At 36.4% G+C, this 16,981-nt stretch overlaps 1 protein-coding gene and 1 long non-coding RNA gene across 2 annotated transcripts in view; one reads left to right on the top strand and one right to left on the bottom strand.

Annotated features, from left to right (window-relative positions):
• ESR1 (estrogen receptor 1) overlaps positions 1–16,981 on the bottom strand; it is a 155,555-nt gene that overhangs the window by 102,696 nt on the left and 35,878 nt on the right.
• The window catches only part of LOC139794686 (uncharacterized), a 53,738-nt gene continuing 37,444 nt past the window's right edge, over positions 688–16,981 (top strand). The window contains exons 1-2 of the long non-coding RNA XR_011725224.1: positions 688–883; positions 2,429–2,527. This is a non-coding gene — a long non-coding RNA (uncharacterized lncRNA). The remainder of the gene's footprint in view (positions 884–2,428; positions 2,528–16,981) is intronic.

Below are 16,981 nucleotides of genomic sequence, written 5' to 3'. Positions count from 1 at the left end.
AAAGAAAAAAGAAAAAGAGAAGAGAGAGAACATAATGAAAAGGTGTGGCATGCATGTTTCATCTTGCAAATTCATTCCATATAATTAAACTTTGCACAAACCAATTCTCCTGAACCACCTAAATGAAAACCTCCAGAAACTGTTTCAAGCTCTCTAGCTTTATTGCTGTGGTCTGTGGTTCAGTCTGTGAGATAGGTTAATGTCAGCCCTAAATGCATTAATATATGGGCTCCAGTTAGTGTGCTTTGAATACTATCAGAGTCCCTGCTATACTTAAACAACTCCACAGTTACTCAGATCCACCTTCAAAAAAACCCAAGAAACGAAAAAACTGAATACGCAGGTCACTAATAGCTTTAAGAAAAGTTTACAAAAAATAGCTTTGTTTAATTAATAATTATGTTTTTAGAACTTCTACTAAAATAGCCAAAGGTATTTATATTTGTAAGATTATTCTGAAGCAATGTGCATCTGTACCTCTGCAGGCACACGGCTAAGACAGCAGCACACAAATGAAGAGGTACTTGATAGATTTCCTCACCCACCCAGCCACCCTTCCTACCCTGTTCAAATTTCAGGTTGTAGACTTTGATCGAAGAGATAAGCTTGTTTAAATAACACTGGACTAAACATGTCCCCAGTTAAAAAAAAATAAATAAATAATAATCAGACAATCATACCCAGCAGTTCAGAAAGTCTTCGAAGGGTTATTCTGAAAACATGCCAGACAGTGTGAGAGAAAAAAAAGAGCGTGTGTGCATGTTTGCACAGAGGGGGCGAATGTGCATCTGCAGAGACTCAGAAACCAGCAAGCAAGCATAGCTCTCTGCAGCCAGTCTGCTGGGCTACACGGACTGAAATGAATGGCAGTTACAAGTTTAAGGTTGGTCACTCTTATTGATTTCGTTCCATGCTTCAGTAATACATAGAAAAAGCATTAGCTCACATTAAACGGCATATTCTGAGATTTTATGTGAACCTGCCTGCCATAAGAAGTACCCACTTGCAATAGTGTGCTACAAAATGGACTTAATTTTTTTATTTAAAGCATTATCCAACATGTATACTGTATTAGAATGACTGTGTTAAAATGCATAAAATGCTCCAGCAGAAGAGCTATGCAGAAGATGGAAGATAGAAGCATGAACACAGAGAGCTGACTTCTGTCTCCTGTGCAGCCTCAGTGCTCTTTACATGCAGTTTTTAAAAACCTCAGTAATGATTCTGAGAGCACTGTCTGTTTTCAGAGAGAAAAATATTTAAAATCTACACCATATGCAAACAGCATTAAAACACACTGTAGGATTAAGTTAAAGTACCATCAGCTCTGGTCCATACCATTCAACCTAGGGAAACTGTGAGCAGCTCTCCACAAGCCAGGGTGGAAAGTTACAGCCTTGGCCTCCAAAATGGCTCAGCAATAGAGAGCTGAAGTACCCTTTCAACACACAACCAGGTACACATCTTGAAAGAAAACAATGTGAGTGCCTCCAACAAGATCTCAGGGACTGTCTGGGAAACCCTGTGACAGCATCCTGTAATGTTTGGCTCACTTTTTCTGTGCAGGAAGAGCAAGACAGCAAGAAAGGGCAAGGGTGAGATAAGGGTTAGTCAAACTCAGTCCCAGGAGGAAGGTGAATTTTTGGAATTGCATATATTGCATAAAGCCAGTGTTTTATTATGCATACTACATGTAGGATTTTCAGATTTTAAAAAAGGGGAAAAAACAAAAAACCAAAAAAAAAAAAACCCCATGTAAACAAATGTAAAATGGAACAGATTATCAGAGGATATTATTTTTCTTATCCTACATGGTGATGACTAACCTGCTTACTCCAAATTAACACATGCTGCAAATTCACTCTGCTTTAGGCTTGCCATTAGATACATCTTCTTGCGGCCTCACCACTCAGAAAAAATAACATCTAAGTTTCTAAAACCTTGTCCTGTTCTTCAAGGACAGGACTTACTTGACCACCCAGTTTAATCACTGTGCACTATTAGATGTCAGTTTTTACATGTTATGAGCACACTATGGAAATATGTAGAGGATTTAGCACTAATATATGATACCTTTTAACAGCAGACACAAAGTCTACGCAAAAATTTGGTTCCACTAAATCCTGCTCCATGTTTACCCTTAAAAATATGCAGATCTCATACAGAAGGGCTTTCCTCATTCATGGTGTATTTAAAAAAAAGAAATAAAAATCACAGGTAGTAAAAACAGAGAGTAAATAAAATATTAATTGGCTACAGCACCTTCATTTCTAGTGATAGACAGAAGCGTTAAAAAAAAACAGTCTAAGGGAAATCTACCTTTACAGATTCCGTAATTTCTCCACTGTTTATTGAACAGCAACCAAGTTGCCTATGTATTTCTCCTATGCGAATGAAGGTCTAATGATTTTTTTTTGGGGGGGGGAAGTTATTGAACATACCCTACAGGAAAAAATCATCTATCCCAGTGTTCCTCAGACACCCATAAAAACAGAGGGAAACTCATTCTGCAAAATCTTAATATCAGGTATAGGTTGTCTTTTTTGTTGTATTTCTGAAGTTTGGGAAGATACAACTAAAATTAACGCTGTCTTTGATCTATCCTGATTTATGCATACAAGGTATGTATATAAACATTAAAATAGGATAGAAACAGGAAGAAAAGTGGGAATAGCAGCTAATGAATACAGAAGAAATGGGAAAGGATAGTCTGCTGGGACTGAGGAGCACAACTGACATCTTGGTGAGGAAGGTCAAAGCAGAAATTTCTCCTTCATACAGAGTGACTTTTACTGAGACAAAGCCAAGGGATTTGTTTCTGGAGCAGTGATGATTCAGACAATATTCTTCTCATGGAAATGAGAAATTAATTGATTAAATGAGCGGAAGTGACTGATTAAACCCTATGTTCCCTTTTTCAAAATGTCAACCTATTTTAAATTTCTAGATATGCCAGAGTTCCAGTCCCCAGTTTGGATTTTCCAGAGTGCAAATTTACTCCAAATTACACTAGTAAAATACTCAAAGTGGCAACACTAAAACTGAATCACATTTCTGGGGCTCTGTAAATGACTAGCATTATTTCCAGCTGAAGAATATTTAGATTATTTGTTTCTAAAGGCAAATGATGCTCATTGCAATTCAGTGGTGAACAGTTTGAATACATGAACAGATTAATAGTTTTACGCTTCTGTCTTTTTTCTTTTTTTTCTCTTTTTTCAGTTTGGCCCAGCTGGACCATGAGTCCAACAGTCTTGCAAGCTACAAATGCGAGGGCACCGATCAAACTCAGGATTCCTATCATAACAGACTACATGAACATACTTTCACTTCAGAACTGGAACACAGCTTTAAAAAAAACCAAGAGGCCAACTTCCACAAACATGCAAAAAATGTGACACTAGCAAAATGGACACAGAAAGAGAAAAATGAAAGGGACAGATGACAGATTAAGAAATTATAGAAAATGTTACTGACACTTGTCCAAATAACCAAAAGAAGGTTTGGGAATTTCCAGTGCTGTCAGTAATTTTCTACAAACTAAAAGTCCTGAAAGCCAGCCAGGAAATGGTAAAAAAAAAGTTCAGTTCATAAGGACAGGGGAAAAAAAAAATTAAAAAAAATAGCAGTTTGAGAGAAATGGAGATGAAAGTTAAAACACTACACACAGAGTATTCAAATTATAGGAATCTTTAAATATAGCAAAACTCCTAATCCTATAAAGGGTTGTTTTCACCACTAGTTTTTGTAAGTATTCCAACAAAAAACAGTAAACTCACAACTGAGAACATATACTATAAATTTTCTGTAAACTGGATGACAGTGAGAGACCATAAACTTTGTCGCTTTGGTTCCACAGCTATAAAGATAGAAGCTTTTTTTAGCTGCTGCAATTAAAGAAGAATCTATTGCACATAACAGGAGGAACATTATGTTTTTCCAAGATTCCACTGTAGCATTACAGAGAAATTATGTTGTGTTTAGTCCAGTGAGGAAACTCCTCAAGATAGACAGCTGGAGAACAGCACCATCTACCCCACTGATTTATAAATCTTCACTGGCAAAAAAAAGTATAAATAATAAAAAAAAAAATCTAACCCCCCTGATACCACTATGTGAAGCAAAAGTTATGCCTAAAAATTCCTTAGGCTCTTAATAGAAGTAAGTGCTTCACCTTAAGTGTTTTAAGGAGTTTTTGACATTCAAACTTTTGAAGGCTGATAGAAAGATGTATGCCTTTTTTTTCCCCTCTACCCTCAAATAACTTTTAAGCCAGACAGGTACCAAAAGGCTGGACCCAGATTTTTATAGTGAAATTTTATTATTGAAAAGTTACTTTTTAACTGTTTTTCCTCTTAAAAGGGGAACTTCTACTTTCACATGTCAAATCTAAGTAGAGAATTTGAGATCATTTGTTCAGAAAAGTTCTTATTCCAAACAAAAAACTGTGGAACACAATTATTCCACTCATGTTCATCAGTCTGTAACATTAAAATATACCTTAGTTTTTCCTGTATTTGTGTAAACGGATGTACTATATACTTTGGAATTAGCCGTGTAATTAAGAGAAAAATTAGGTTGGGATGCCAGGATAGCTTTTTGGTAAAGTATTCTCAGGCTTTAAATTTTAAGTCTTTTTTTAAAGTTACTTATGTACATCAGATTTTAGCCATTGAGGTGGGAACTTTATATATCTCTGGTGAGCTTAGAGAGAAAAATTTAGAGCCAACTGGAACAAAAGTGCTTGCTTTTCCCTCCTTAAAGACTTCTAGAAACCCTGTTTTGAAATGAGAAAAACTCTGCTGTAGCAAATGAGGGGTTTGGAGCAGGAACATCGAATCTGGCAGGAAGCTGAAACTGTGTCACGAAACCATCTTTGCTATTCCTCTGAAACTCCATCCACATATGGCCAATTTTTCAACCCTTGAAAAACTGCAAGTTTTCAAAAATTAAGATATCTAAAACTTCTCTCCTGACTAAGCCTGCTCTCTCCTCTCTCAAATCCTACTCCTGACTAGACTGGAAGCAAAACTTTCCAAAAGATTGAATGGCATGATATCGTACAAACAGAAAGTTTTCCCCTTTTACTGCTCTTCTGAGGCAGAGGAGGAGTCTGGGCTTCAATGCAGATTATTATGTCATTTACAATACTGAATTTCAGTTTCCAGATGTACCAACTGAATTTTGTGACACCATAACAGGGCACCTACTTCCTTTTCAATTCAGCACTAGAAAACAATATGTAGGGAAAAAACCTTTCCTAAAGGCATAGAGGAGATGCTGTAATATAACTAGCTTGTGCATTTCTTCAGGCTTTTTGTACCTAAGAAAGATGAGAGAGGATAAGACTAAATTGCACCCCACTCATGCGGAGTAAATTACTTAGTACACACATAAAATGGGCCAAAATACCTGAGTACTCTGGACAAACTCAAAAGATATTAGCAAATACTGATGTCTCAGACTGTTAGCACATGTTTTCATGGAGGCAGAGATACTGAAGAAAAAAGACATTTTTATGCTTTCCTAAACAACATGTTAACCATTTAATTAACCACTAATTTAATTAATTAATTTTTTTTAAAGTTACTTTTTGACATGAAAGAATGACAGCTTGTGGAACACGTCAACAATTTTCTTCCCCTCACACCTTTGCCCAGGGTCTTCCCTCATTTTAGCAGGTTTGCTCAGTTGAAGCACAGCTGCATTTGCTAATCAGTCATATTTAATTAATTTGCCTCACAGTATTACTTCTTAAGTTTCATTTTGCTGACAAATGTTTGATTTTGTACCGTGCAACAAGACTCACTCAGGCTTCAGGTTTAAACATGTGCACACGAGTGCCCTTGTGCAAGTGCACCCATGGGCATACAAAATATGCGTGGTGATGTTCTCCTTCAGGTACACTCTTTCAGCTCTCTCCTCTCAAGTACTGAGGCTCCTTTTTTAATATCTCCTACTGTAGTTTCAAGTTACACTGAAAATGATACATAAAATAAGTCCAGTCCAACTTGTTTTCAAAGTACGGATTTGCTAACAGATGAAGAATTAAAGAGAAATACAAGTGCTGGCCCATTTATAGTCTCCACACCTACAGGCTTCAAGTTACAGCTATCAGTGTGAGACTTCCTGCTACACATGCTACTTTTTGGGTGTTCCAATACAAGAACCAAGTCCAGGGCCCCCCAGCTGGTAAGGAGACCTAAGGACAGCCTCAAGTTAGCAGTGTCTTCTCAAATTACAGAGGAAAAAAACATTGGTGAGACCTTATTGCTGCCTTCAACCATCTGGTCAGAGAAGACAGAAAATACAGGGCCAGACTCTTCTTGGAGGTGTGCTGCAGCTGTCCAAGAATCAACTGGACACAAATTAGATTGTATGAAGTATAAATTTTTTACCATAAGAATGGTAAAACAGTAGAAGAGGCTGTCCAGAGATGCTGGGAACTCCTTGTCCTTTGACGATGAGACTCAACTTCGAGTTCAAGACTCAATTTAACAAGTGTCTGAGTAACCTGACCTAAAAATTGCTTTTTTGAGCAGGCATTTGGACCAGATGACATCTTGACATCCCTTCCAATTCATTCCATGATTTTATACATCTAATACACAAGTTTGCAATAGAGTACACAGATGACATTCATTTTTTTTTACTATGTATTTTCCCATCCTCCACAGATGCCTGATTTCAAGATCCTATTTCCTAGTTTCAACCCTTCCAGTGTTCTTTCATTGAGATATCTCCTTTTTTTTTTTAGTTTATCTGCTTTTTTCCCTAATTAGAATTAAGGAAGCTCTAGGGGCAAATTCACCCTTCCCCTCAATTTATCTAACTGGTCTAATCAATGTACCAGAGTCTCAGTTTCCTTTCATAATCTGAATTAGGAAGGAAAAAAGGGGGAAAAATTGTTTGCTTCAGTGTAATTTCTGTAAGCTGATCCAGTCCCTATTTAATATACATTTGCTGCCCATTACCCCAGTAATGAGCCTAACTGATCTCAGTATTCAAAGGCACAGTAAGTAGTCAGCCAAATTTGTGCCATTCAGAAAGAAAGGAAGGGGAAGGGGAAGAAAATAGCTGACTCTTTTGATGAAAGTTTCTGTCTTCATCTAAAGACTTATTCTGAACAATTATTCCATACATCCAGTTCCCTCTGTCAATGATCTTCTATGCAGGGACCATTACAATAATGTGACCAGAGTGTCCAAGTGTTTAGAGAGTAGAGCCTAACCCCAAACTGGTAGACAGTGTAGAATCAATCTTATGGCATGGCCTAGTTTCTATTTCTCTCAATTAATAGTCTTCAGATATACTATTTTTGGTTTTAATACTCCGCACATCCACATTTTCCTCCAAGAAGCTGATCCTCCAATTGAAATATCTTTGTTATGAGGATATTCTGTCACCTCAAGAAGTTGTACTTATTGTGGCTGTCATGTCTTAACAAAGACCCAAATGGCTTGGAAAAGTGCTTCTGAATCCCATTCTTGTCTACCAGGAGTATTTGGCTTCAGCTATTGGTAGCAGAAGTCCTTTATTTTCTGGGCATCTTCAGACAATTGTTTTTTGAAGTGATTATTTATCCCACTAATCACTGCCAATGAATTTACTCTGCTTTTGCAAGCATGGCTACATGTACCGGTGAATAACGTGCAGTCAGCAAATAACATCCTCTTTTGTACCTTGGCTTTTCTATTCTATTAAATATTATCACAGAGGCACTGACCAATACCACACAAGGAAGGGGTAGTCAGTTTACCTCTGGGACTACGCTTGCAATTCTCAAGGCAAAAGGAAAAGTCCACAAGGTGTATCAGTTATTGAACTAATCAGTGTTGCTATACATTTTCCTGCATGCTCTCCTTGATGTCAAGAACTGGTTTGTTGTTGCCACCACTGGTCCAGAAACAACTACAGCCACATCTGAGTGGCTCATTGCTGCCCCTGGTCAACCTTCTGACAAATACTCTAGAAAAGCATAGACAGTAAATGTTCATTAAAAATTATCATGTGCAGCAGGGAAGGTACTGGCTGCAGTCATTGTGTGTAGACCTCAAGCGAAACAGCAAATTCAATAGTCTAGATAGAAAAAAAGTGTGGTGGATGTTGTAGGGAAAGATGTCTTTAGTTAATAATTCACCAGGCCTTTGTAACTGGGAGCTGTTTCTTGTGTTCTGGTGTACTTCTTAGAATTTTCAATCACCAGTTATGAAGATATGTCTTAATCCTAGCAAAAATTCCACCTTTCTAGGAAAGAAGTCTCAGTAATAATCTCTCTTGGAAGATATGATTCCTTTTAAGTAGCAGAAATGTATCATCTATATTAAAAGATGAAATTTTGAGCTAATTACTTGCTTCTTTAATAAAAATTATAGTGAAGACATGAAGGACCAGGAAGATCTTGACATACATCCTTGTAAGTCATTTTCTGATGCTTTTACATTTTTATAAAAAAAAAAAAAAAGTGATAAGGTTTTTACTAAATATATAGTCCTAAATAATTTTGTGCTTGTCTTCTACAATAATATGAATCAGTCACCATCTGAGTGGAACTGATCATGATGAGCTAACTTAAAAATGAGTTTAAGTGCTTTGCTGGATGAGGGCCTAAGTCTCTGATCCTCACACACACATCATTCCAAACCATCAGAGAAGTCCAACATTAACAGCCAGAAAGGTTATACCTCATTCTTTGGGAATAACTTGCAAACTTTCCAAAATTCTGTTTCTGTGATATAACGAATACTCCTTATTCCAGAGAAGTCCAATTTTAAAACTGAGTTAACAATCCGACAAGCCCAGCCAATGGAATCTGAACCAAAAAGCAGTGCGAAACACTCAGTTCTACAGCGATTGTTATTTGTACTCAGGAGCACCTAAGAACACCATCAGAAATTAGGTTCTTGTTGTCCTAAGTACAATGTATACTGAGAACAAAGAATGTTTACTTACTAGCCCAGATTTGAATATCCAGGATTATGCTAGTGACCGAAAACAACATCATTAAAGACAGTTTCTCCACTTTTTCACAAAATGCTAACAGACCTGACAAAGTATCTCCTGCTTCAATTGTGATATTGAATTGTTTAATAAAACTTGAGTCTCTTTCTAAACTCTAAATATAAAATTATTTTATCAAGATACCAAACAATTCAACAACTACAAAGACAGGGAACCTATACAGAACTAAAGAATAATACTTGATAAAAAAATAAGGGAGTTACAAAGTAGGCAATTTCATCACTCACAAACTAGCCATAGGGTATCTGAAGAACCAATATATGTTGGGTGTTCTGAAGGCTTCAGTTCTTGCCAGAACAATCATGAACAACAAAATAAGACAGCTTCAGTCTTGTCTAACCAGCATCAAACAGAAAATCATGTCATATTCATCTGCATATTCATCTATCTCAAGCAGATGAGAAATAAAACCCACCCAAAAGAAGAGTAAGAAAAAAACCTAGTCTTCTGTTTGCTGAAAGCTTTCAAAGTCACTTCTATGCTTCTGTAGAAAGACAAAAATGCATTGTCATCTCTCAAGCGGAACAAATAGGACCTTAGTGATTCAGTAACAGTTGTTCTCTCTTGGCAGATATTAGCTTGTTTAAGGCAGGGAAGATCAAAGGAAACAACTGGATGCCAAGAGAGAAAAAAAAAAAAAAAAAAAAAAAAAAAAAAGGAAAAAAAAAAGGTGGAAAAAAAAGGTCAAAGTTATTTATTATTTCAGCATTCCCCTATCTCTATTTGTTCTTGTACCATTTTCATTGTTTTGTGCAACAAGATGGAGGCTTTCCTTAAAGAGAACAGTCAATAATTTAATGCAATGGTTCTTTTGCAATAAAAGGTCCCCTATATGTTCAGAAACTCATCAGAGCAACAGGTTCCCTATTCTAGAGGGCATGTAAGATGCACAGTTCCATATATTCATTTTGCACAATGGTCTACAAGAGACAGAAGTTATTAGCTGTTATTATCAAGCTAGAAGAACAAAAAGAATTCTCAGCAATCATTAACATTAGAGATTCCTAATACAATAATATTGGTATTTTTATTTTCTTTGAAACTGTAGGAAAACCAGCATTAGTATTAACTACTCATCATTTTTCCAAGTGAGGTTACAGCTGTAAAACCTTAAAAAGCTGCAAACAGTGTTATCCTAGAGCTCTTAAAAGTGTGGTAAATTAATATAAATTTGGTTTGGTTTTGGTTTTTGCCCAGAGATATATCAAGAAATTTAATTTCTTGTTGTATAACTAAGGGATAGAGTTATTCCTACTTCCCAAAAGAAATCTTGCCATAATCAAAACCTCAGCAATGCATCACTTGTGCAACATAACACAGAGAAAGAGCAGATACTACATGAAGACAACTGAAATATAGATTCCTGAGCCATCTTTATATGTGCCAGCTCTGGAATGTGAAGAAAGATTGCTGCTAGAGTGGTGCCATGCACTGGGTACTGAACCCCTGTATTGCAGATGGCAAAACACTAATACAGTTATATTGCTTTTTATACCAAGTTACTTTCTCTTTACAGTGTAATATATTAAATAATCCAGGCAATGATATTACACAGCTCTTTCTACTGCACTTCTTTGACTAGGAGATGCATGTGTAGAATGGCCTCTTGGCAGGAAAAGAAAAAACGCTTGGTAGTGTAGACTCTCCACTGTATTGATTCTCCTCCCCTGAGTGCAAATAGTCTCAGCACCCCTAGAGCCATATGGACTGAGGACACATTACAGCCCCAAACCAACATGGTGACACTGAGCAGCACCAGGAAGGGGGAAACCACCTTCAGAGTTAAAGGCAGTTTCACATGGGATTGAACAGGTTGTTGGAGGCAAAGTACTATAACTGGAGACAAAGTACTATAACTGATGGATCAACACTTTGCTCTAATATAGCAACAATTCCTTCAGGCCTACTATGTTTATGGTTTCCAGAAAAAGACTAAATATGAGTAGATCAAATTATAAGAATATTCATTATCATATTCTCACTGAAAGCCTGCATCTGGTACTGAAGCAGAAAAATACTTGTTCTTGCCTTCCACCAGCATATAGTTCCTGCTTATGAGACAATAAAGCTCCAAAGATGTAGTATGAGCTCCGGCCCGCAAAATCTGTACCACTCAGAAAGTACATGCACAACACCCATAAATATTCACCAAGAACCACTTCCATACTTTTACCAGAAATCCCTGCAATATATTTCAGTATTCTGAATAACAGAATGCATATTACATAGCATTCTACCTAAATAAGAGCTTTGCATTAAAATGTACCCCAACAAAAAGCCCCACATTTCAGTCTTCATATGTAGAGTACTGCTAGAATGTCTTTCCTTACGTAGTGTGGGTCCTGGCACACAGTGTGCACCAATAAATCACACAAGCAGATATAAAAGTTACTCTTTCCATGAAAAATTTTATCCTACAATATTCACAGTACTAGTTCAGCTGAAAATTCATTTATATTCTTTTACAGATGTTTTAGTGAACCATTTTTGAGTCTGGTCCACTAGATGTCTGTTCTTTCTCAAATATATTTATGAAGACAAGGCATATACCTGAAATATACTTGAACAGGTGTTTCTCTTGAGCTTATACCATAAATTAGGTTTACCAGTTTTAGAAATGAAACTTATGTTAAATTCATTCATATTCTATAATTTGACTATGCTTACAGCAGTTCCAAGTCAAACACAGACACTATATGTGCTCAGAGACTGCAGTGGTTGGGCAATACAGAAAATTTTGGTCAATATAGAAAAATGGTTGGTGATCAGTCCACAATATAGGTTGGACACTGATGACTTGAAAGGATATATCCAGGTTCAGTGTTTGGGATCCATAACACCAGAAATTTGCAGCATATCATCTTATCAGTACAAATTCTTCTTTCGGCACTTCAGACACAGTTTATTTACCCAGGCAGTTCAACCCACTCTTCCCCATGTAGTATTCTTAACTTGCTGTTCATTGCTTGTGATAAAATCACAAAAACATAATTTTATATGAAACATAAAATTAATGTTAAAAAAATCTACACATACTCTTTGACAAAACAGAAATGTATGATGAATGCAGGTAGATACTTATTTTATCTAAAATATCCAAACTGCATGCAGCCACCCCTGATAAAACTAAATGAACTTGAACCAAATCTAAGTAACACAAATGAGCATGACTGTGTCCTCACCCAAATCAATGAAGAAATTATCCCTGTAAAATTAAGAAGATTATCCGTGAATGAATTTTCAACAACGGTATGTTAAAATAATATGGCCCTTATTACTAAAAGGAAATAAAACCAAAAACACTCTTAGAAACATTCCTTTACCATATTTCTGATTTGAAATGTTGATTCTGAGGAAACAAAGGAGCAAATGTTGTTGCAGAGCCTCACTGGCAAAAGTAGCAGTTGATTTTTGTGATGAATCTCTCCCTGATTGTCTACATTCTTCAAATATAAAGATACATACAAGATACTGTAGCAGCAATGTCTGAAATCAAGCAAAGTTGAAGGAATTTCTTTTCCCAAGTGATTTCTGCTTTGAAGAAATAAATTGTTATTTATTTTAACCTCCCATATATTGACGGGAATGACTAGGGAGATACTATAACATCACTATCCAAGAAAATTTGACTTCTTTTGCTCTGATGGATGTAGGTCCATGAAGGAGAAAAGTCTTACCATTTTAAACACATTCTAGATAAACTTGTATATTTTACAGAGCAGTGACAAAATTTATCCATTTGCACTTCATGCTTTCTTCATTTGATACATGCACCAACTTTACAGTCATATTTGGGAAAAATGAAACATTTTTTTCTGTCAAAAGGCATCGTATTTCAAGACAAGAACTCCCTGATGCTATAGTATTTTATGTATTTCCACATAATGATGTAAAAAAAATATAACATGGAGTTGATTTTTTTAAAAGTTTATAGCCACCAACATTGTAATAAAACAGGCTCAGAAACTTAGTTAAAAATTAACAAAACTCCTGAAAGTAGCCTTCAAATATACTATTTTTTTTTTTCAGCCCTTCTAAAAAACTCAAAACATGCTGACTTTGCAATACACAGGACAGATCGTGAGATCAAAGAAGTTTAGCCATTTACTTCATATTTTAAATAAGTTACATAAAAGCTTCATGTCACCATCTTGTTTTCTCCTTGGCCAAAGTAGCTGCAACACATCCTTATTGAAACTACAGCACAACCAAATTTAATTGAGAAAATACTCCACACTTCAAGTTTCATAGGCTTAAAAACATAATTCAGAAAAGAAGCACTCAGAAAAGAACAGTTTGAAAAATCCAATGTGAAAAACTTTAGACAAAATAATCTCATCTCTAAGAGATGGAAGCACATATAGAATCACAGAAACCAGCCCCCAGAAGAAAAGCTTACTGCCTTCAAGTAAGAAATGGAAGGAACATTAATTTTGATCAGAACTGAGGTCTGATTATCTCCTGGAAGCTGAAGGCTTGCAAACACTACTAAAGTTATTATCTCTTCAAAAGAACAGAAAGATATCTATCTTCTGCTAGGCAGCTACTAGTGCCTGTCACTGTATCATCTCATTTCCTTTCCAGAATCTTTGAATTCCACATGAACTCCTTTTAAAATTGTAGCTACATACTCCATTTACATTATATATTGCTTGCTCCATTTACAGCTTGTCACTAGGTAATTATTTTTTCTGTCAACAGAAAAAATAATTTAATTATTCATATTATAAGGGAAGCAACAAGAAGTCAGCATTTTCAGATGCAGACTCAGAAAACAACTTTTATATGTATAACACTTCAAGATACTTTGAAAATGTTAAAATGTTCATTAGTCTTACATTTTCATATATCTCTTTACAAATTTGGTTTTTTTTTCAAAATTCTGAATGAACTTATAACATAAAAGATAGACTTAAGAATCTATGCATTTTTTGGTTTTGATACATCAGTGTCTTTTACTGTCTTAAGAAAAAAGTGAGCAGAGTGAGCCTGCATTCCTTGGAAGAATAGTTAAGCCAATCTGAATTACCTTTGTTGTACTGATTTCCAAATATTCTTGCAAAAATATGGTTCCCTGAGTGTAATACCAGGTCAAGTGAGTAGTCCTTGCTTTTGGAACTACAGAAGTTCCTTCAGACCTGTGGAAAAATACTATACAATCCATGTAGTTATCAGCCTGTTATGCATAACACTGCAACTCAGTATTATAAATACTGCCATATCGTATCATTTGGGTCACTCTAGGATACCAAAGGCACGACATAAGACTGCCATATTTAACCCAGTGGTTAGAGGAGACCTATGATCTCTGGAGCAGCTCTGTGCATGCAACTGGCAGTCACATCTCAGAGAATCATGGAATGGTTTAGGTTGGAAGGGACACTAAAGATCATCCAGTTCCAGCCACCATCCATGGGCAGGGACCCCTCCTCCCACCAGACCAGATTTCTCAAGGCCCCATCCAGCCTGGCCTTGAACACTTCCAGGGATGGGGCAGCCATACCTCTGGGCAACCTCTACCAGTGTCTCACCACCCTCACATTTAAGAATTTCTTCCAAATGTCTAACCTAAGTCTACCTTCTTTCAGTTTGAAACTGATAGCCCTCATCCTATCACAGCACGCCCTTGTAGAAAGTCCCTCTGCAGCTTTCCTGTAGACCCCTTCAGGTACTGGAAGGATGCTATAGGTTCCCCTTGGAGCCTTCTCTTCTGCAGGCTGAACAACCCCAACTCTCTTAGTCTGTCCTCACAGGAGAGGTGCTCCAGCCTCCTGGTCATTTTCATGCCCCTCCTCTGGACCTGCTCCAGCAGGTGATAGGCTCTTGTGATTCTATTGCTACATATATATACACGTTCATGTATAGTGTATATGTATGTATGCATATATATATATAGTATATGTATGTGTATACATGTGTATATCAGTAGTAGCACAATGGCTTATACCTAAAAATTCCTATATGTGTATATCTGAAAGGTCTGATTTTGGGGCAAAAAGCTATTAACTTGTTATCCATGTGGGCTCTTTTATACTTATTAAAAAGAAAAAGAAAAAAAACCCAGCAAATGATGAGACAGAATAATTTGGCAGTATAGCTTCCCTATAAACAGACTCAAAAAATGTTATTTACTACATAAGCTGTAGCAGCACCTTGTTTGTACTTTCAGGTCAAGAGTGGCCTTCTGTGTTCAGATGCTGACAGAGGCAATGTAGATTGTTTCTCCTGTTGGCATCAAGGACTTTCATGTAATATATGCTTTATTACCACTCCCTATATGGATCTCCAAATAATTTTAAGATAAATTATTTGTACTTAACTGCTACCCCATATCAAAATACAAATGATCATTTTTTAAAAAAAAATCATTTTTTAAAAATTGATAGCAACACCTTAGCGTTTTCAAGAATGCTTTTTTTCTGAAATAGATATATCAATTATTAGCTCTCCAAATTGAGTATTTTCTTCTTCTGCTACTACTACTACTATTTTAACTTCAAAAATAGCAGATTTTGACATTGTTCAAACAGAAGTTTGGTAGAGTTCTTTTCTGTGTTCTGTCCATCAAAGACAGAATAAAAGCATTAATTTTCTTATTCCAGTGCTATGCATTAAATTATTCGCATAGATTCATAGTTCCTTTGGAGACTTACTAATCATTTACAACTGACTGAAAGGTAAGCTATTCAAACCAAACTACCAGATACTTCAATCACTCTCCTAGTTCTCCAAAATGAGCACAAGTGTAGCACTGGAGACATCAAGGAGGCTTACATCTATTTAACTCACATGGTTTGAATTCAACATATCAAGGAATGTGATTACCAGATATATGAAGGTAACAAACTGACAAGTTGAAAACTGATACCTGAATCTGAAACCTTTACTCAATAAGGCTGTCTAAATGGGTCTGGAGAGCTAACTGCAAGAGCACAGCTAGATAGAAACAGAACAGACTGGGGTAACTGGAAGTGGACTGAAGATGAAAAATAACAAGAACAGCCACATCACCTCAGACTCTTGGTACTGATAGCCCTCTAATCCCATCTTCAGCAATACTTGCTACAAATGGATGATCACAAAAGAGAAAGAACAGAAGAAGTTTGTGTTATTTTTCCTATATATTCTCCTAGCTTCTATTTCTGCTCACAGGATTTGCTGAGCCTAATCCAGTTACCTATTCAACAGCCCTCGATGGAACTATCTTCCATGTTATTTTCATTCTTCCTTCAGCCTGTACAAACTGTTTTCCTCCATAACAACCTTTGGCAATAAATCTCACAAATCTCCCCATGTGGGACATTACCTCTTTTTGCTAGTGCTGAACCTGGTTTCTTAAAGCTTCACTGCACGGTCTACAAGTCATTCTTTTTGGAAAAACTGTATAAGGCTCAGTCCCTATACATTAAATCCAAAACTATTACCAAAGAAAACCCATCAAACGAACTGTGAAGACCCCTGTAGGAACGTGAAATCATCAAACACACCTCTGCTTTATCTGAAAGTCTTAGATCTGATTGCTTTTCTCTGGCACAGCACTGAAGCTGTCGTCCCCTTAGCAGCTGGGTGCCCAGTTTCATATCTAGAATAGGCTGGGATATGAAAAAGAGGCAGAATAGCATTAAGTTCTCTATAGACAATTTGGAAGCAGCACTCTGACTATGTCTAACACACACAGCAAAGCACTAAAAGAAAGCTTAGCAAAAGTTATTTGCTTATTTTATTGTATTTTTAAGTGATGAAAGCACAAGTAAAAGGAAGACTATAGCCCTGTGGTGAGAAATTTCACTGGGGGAAAGGAAAATTTGCATTTTGGTCCTGCTCCCAGGATAAAACTCACAAAATAAGTCTTAGATTAAGATTAACACTGTAATATGCAATCTCAAAAAAAAAAAACCAAACCAATCACAAAAACAAAACAACAAAAAAAAAAACCAAAAAACAAAACAAAAAAAACAAC

The sequence above is a fragment of the Heliangelus exortis genome, chromosome 3, assembly GCF_036169615.1.
Source record: "Heliangelus exortis chromosome 3, bHelExo1.hap1, whole genome shotgun sequence".
Taxonomy (NCBI): Eukaryota; Metazoa; Chordata; class Aves; order Apodiformes; family Trochilidae; genus Heliangelus; species Heliangelus exortis.
The sequence above is the reverse complement of the archived record's forward strand: the minus strand, read 5'-3'. Positions and strand labels throughout refer to the sequence as shown.